A 5,000-nucleotide genomic window follows, 5' to 3' on the forward strand; every position below is an offset into this window, starting at 1 on the left:
AGTGTCCCGGCTGTGCGTTGTGTATTCGCGGAGATATGGACCTCGCAGACCGGCGATATTGTCGCTCGTCTTTCGCTGTGATTTTGTCAGAGTACGAAGATCGGCCGACGCTTTTGAACTACTTGCTGCATCGGCTGTGGTTATCCGTTTATAGGAGTGCATGGATGGCTGGTTAGAGGACGTCAAGGTCTACAATTCGGCGTAAGTACCCCGACTGTGCGTTGTGTTTTGGCGGAGATATTGAGCGCGCAATATGGCTACAGTGACCTATTTTGACCACGTCGTGCATCGGCTGTGAATGCCCGATCCTGGATCCTCCTCCACAGGTCTTTAGAAGTGGACGTGGTCTACTATTCGGCGTAGGGGACGAGTCTTTGCGTTGTGTATTCGCGGAGATATGGACCGCGCAAACCGGGAATTTGGTTCAAGGAGACAGAGTATTGGCGCTCGTCTTTCGCTGTGAGACGAATATCGCCAACGCTTTTGAAATACGTGCTGCATCGGCTGTGGGTGTCCGTTTATTCATTTGTCGGTGTCAGTTTATTGGTTATGTCGGTGTCAGTTTATTGGTCTGCCTTATGGGTTGTGAGAGTACGTCTGGGTCGACATTTCGGTATTATTATCCCCGCTGTGCGTTCCATTTCCGGGTTTATGGACCGCGCAATGTGGCCCCTGCGACCTATTCTGACCACATCGTGCCTCGGCTGTGGGTCTCGCATCCAGGATCCACTCGGATAGTTTTGTAGAGGTTGATGTGGTCTACAATTGGGTATAAGTGTCCCGGCTGTGCGTTGTGTATTCGCGGAGCTATGCACCTCGCAAACCGGCGATTTTGTTCAAGGAAACAGAGTATTGGCGCTCGGCTACTGTGACCGGCTTTGCGTACATCGTGCCCCGGCTGTGGGTCTCGGATCCAGGATCCACTCGGATAGGTTTGTAGAGGTGGATGTGGTCTACGATCGGGTATAAGTGTCCCGGCTGTGCGTTGTGTATTCGCGGAGATATGGACCTCGCAGACCGGCGATATTGTCGGTCGTCTTTGGCTGTGATTTTGTCAGAGTACGAAGATCGGCCGACGCTTTTGAACTACGCGCTGCATCGGCTGTGGGTATCCGTTTATAGGAGTGTCTAGATGGGTGGTTAGAGGACGTCGGGGTCTACAATTCGGCATAAGTATCCCGGCTGTGCGTTGTGTTTTGGCGGAGATATGAACCGCGCAATGTGGCTACTGCGACCTATTTTGACCGAGTCGTGCATCGGCTGTGAGTGTCCGATTGTGGCTCAAACTCCACAGGTCTTTAGAAGTGGACGTGGTCTACTATTCGGCGTAGGGGCCGAGTCTGTGCGTTGTGTATTCGCGGGGATATGCACCGCGCAAACCGGCGATTTGGTTTAAGGAGACAGAGTATTGGCGCTCGTCTTTCGCTGTGATTTTGTCAGAGTACGAAGATCGGCCGGCGCTTTTGAACTACTTGCTGCATCGGCTGTGGGTATCCGTTTATTGTTCTGCATGTATGGGTGGTTAGAGGAGGTCGGGGTCTACAATAGGGTATAAGTGTCCCGGCTGTGCGTGGTGTTTTGGCGGAGAGATGGAGCGCGCAAAACGGCAACTGCGACCTACTTTGACCGCGTGGTGCCTCGGCTGTGGGTCTCGGATCCAGGATCCACTCGGATAGGTTTGTAGAGGTGGACGTGGTCTACGATTGGGTATAAGTGTCCCGGCTGTGCGTGGTGTTTTCGCGGAGATATCCACCTCGCAAAACGGCGCTTCCGTTTAAGGAAACAGAGTTTTGGCGCTCGTCTTTCGCAGCGCAGCCCAGTAACGTCCCCTACCTTAAGAGAGTCCTCGTTACTCCCGCCGTTTACCCGCGCGATATGGATCCTGGTTCTGGATCTCGCATCCAGGATCCACTCGGATAGGTTTGTAGAGGTAGACGTATTATACAATTAGGTATGAGTATCCCGGCTGTGCGTTGTGTATTCGCGGAGATATCCATCTCGCAAAACGATATAAAAAACGGCTGTGATTTTGTCAGAGTATGAAGATCGCCCGGCGCTTTTTGTCAGAGTATGAAGATCGGCCGGCGCTTTTCAAATACGTGCTGCCTCGGCTGTGGGTATCCGTTTATTATTCTGCTTATATGGGTGGTTAGAGGACGTCGGGACCGTGGATTCGGTATAAGAATCCCCGCTGTGCGTTCCATTTCCGGGTAAATATGGACCGCGCAATATGGCCCCTGCGACCTACTTTGACTACATCGTGCCTCGGTTGTGGACCTCGCATCCATGATCCACTCGGATAGATTTGTAGAGGGGGACTTGGACTACAGTTAGATATAAGTGTCCCGGCTGTGCGTTGTGTATTCGCGGGGATATGGACCTCGCAAAACGGGTATTTCGTTTAAGTCTTTCGCTGTGATTTGTCAGAGTATGAAGATCGGTCGGCTGTTTTCAAACACGCGCTGCCTCGGCTGTGGTTATCCGTTTATTATTCAGCTTACATAGTTGGTTAGAGGACGCGGGGCCGTGTATTCAGTATAAGAATCCCCGCTGTGCGTTCTATTTCCGGGTAGATATGGCGCGCGTAATATGGTCCCTGCGACCTAATTTGACTACACCGTGCCTCGGCTGTGGACCTCGCATCCAGGATCCACTCCGATAGTTTTGTAGAGGGGGACGTGGACTACAACTGGGTATAAGTGTCCCGGCTGTGCGTTGTGTATTCGCGGAGATATGCACCTCGCAAAACGACGATTTCGTTAAGTCTTTCGCTGTGATTTTGTCAGAGTATGAAGATCGGTCGGCTGTTTTCAAACACGCGCTGCTCGGCTGTGGTTATCCGTTTATTATTCAGCTTACATAGTTGGTTAGAGGACGTCGGGGCCGTGTATTCAGTATAAGAATCCCGCTGTGCGTTCTATTTCCGGGTAGATATGGCGCGCGTAATATGGTCCCTGCGACCTAATTTGACTACACACGTGCCTCGGCTGTGGACCTCGCATCCAGGATCCACTCCGATAGTTTTGTAGAGGGGACGTGGACTACAACTGGGTATAAGTGTCCCGGCTGTGCGTTGTGTATTCGCGGAGATATGCACCTCGCAAAACGACGATTTCGTTTAAGTCTTTCGCTGTGATTTTGTCAGAGTATGAAGATCGGTCGGCTGTTTTCAAACACGCGCTGCCTCGGCTGTGGTTATCCGTTTATTATTCAGTTTACATAGTTGGTTAGAGGACGTCGGGGCCGTGTATTCAGTATAAGAATCCCCGCTGTGCGTTCTATTTCCGGGTAGATATGGCGCGCGTAATGTGGTCCCTGCGACCTACTTTGACTACACCGTGCCTCGGCTGTGGAGGTCGCATCCATGATCCACTCGGATAGGTTTGTAGAGGTGGATGTGGTCTACGATCGGGTATAAGTGTCCCGGCTGTGCGTTGTGTATTCGCGGGGATATGGACCTCGCAAAACGGGTATTTCGTTTAAGTCTTTCGCTGTGATTTTGTCAGAGTATGAAGATCGGTCGGCGGTTTTCAAATACGCGCTGTATCGGCTGTGTGTATCCGCTTATAGGAGTGTCTAGATGGGTGGTTAGAGGACTTCCAGCTTGACAACTGGGCATGAGTATCCCCGCTGTGCGTTCTATTTCCGGGTAGATATGGCGCGCGTAATATGGTCCCTGCGACCTACTTTGACCGCGTCGTGCCTCGGCTGTGAGTGTCCGATTGTGGATCACCCTCCACATGTCTTTAGAGGTTGACGGTGGCTACACGTCGGCATAGGTGTCCCGGCTGTGCGTTGTGTATTCGCGGGGATATGGACCGCGCAAGACGGCGATTTGGTTTAAGGAAACAGAGTATTGGCGCTATCGCTGTGATTTTGTCAGAGTATGAAGATCGGTCGGCGGTTTTCAAATACGTGCTGCCTCGGCTGTGGATACCCGTTTATTATTCTGCTTATATGGGTAGTTAGAGGACGTCGCGACCGTGTATTCAAAATAAGAATCCCCGCTGTGCGTTCCATTTCCGGGTAGATATGGCGCGCGTAATAGGGCCCCTGCGACCTACTTTGACCGCGTGGTGCCTCGGCTGTGGACCTCGCATCCAGGATCCACTCGGATAGGTTTGTAGAAGTGGACTTGGACTACAATTAGATATGAGGTTCCCGGCTGTGCGTTGTGTTTTCGCGGAGATATGGACCGCGCAAAACGGGTATTTGGTTTAAGGATTTTTCGCTGTGATTTTGTCAGAGTATGAAGATCGATCGGCGGTTTTCAAACACGCGCTACATCGGCTGTGTGTATCCGTTTATTATTCATCTTATATGGGTGGTTAGAGGACTTCCAGCTCGACAACTGGGCATGAGTATCCCCGCTGTGCGTTCTATTTCCGGGTAGATATGGCGCGCGTAATATGGTCCCTGCGACCTACTTTGACCGACTCGTGCCTCGGCTGTGGAGGTCGCATCCAGGATCCACTCGGATGTGTTTGTAGAGGGGGACTTGGACTACAATTAGATATGAGGTTCCCGGCTGTGCGTTGTGTTTTCGCGGAGATATGGACCGCGCAAAACGGGTATTTCGTTTAAGGACATAGAGTTTTTCGCTCGGGTTTTAAAGCCGTGATAGGGGCGAAGCGCTGAAGGTTCCAGCGCTTCTGTACTTCGCCTATTACGGCTGTGACCCATTTTGGTAGGGGGTAACCAAGCCACCTTCCGCACAATGATAGGAACAGACTACCCAGTGTATACTAGGGGATAGGAGCGAAGCGCTGAAGGGTCCAGCGCTTCTGGCGGTTCCCCTATGCTACAGCCGTAGTAGGGGATAGGAGCGAAGCGCTGAAGGGTCCAGCGCTTCTGGCGGTTCCCCTATGTTACAGCCGTAGTAGGGACGAAGCGCTGAAGGGTCCAGCGCTTCTGGCGGTTCCCCTATGCTACAGCCGTAGTAGGGGATATGAGCGAAGCGCTGAAGGGTCCAGCGCTTCTGGCGGTCCCCCTATGCTACA

This window comes from Anarhichas minor, unplaced genomic scaffold, assembly GCF_050575085.1.
Source record: "Anarhichas minor isolate MPS153535 unplaced genomic scaffold, ASM5057508v1 ptg000247l, whole genome shotgun sequence".
In the NCBI taxonomy this organism is placed as follows: domain Eukaryota; kingdom Metazoa; phylum Chordata; class Actinopteri; order Perciformes; family Anarhichadidae; genus Anarhichas; species Anarhichas minor.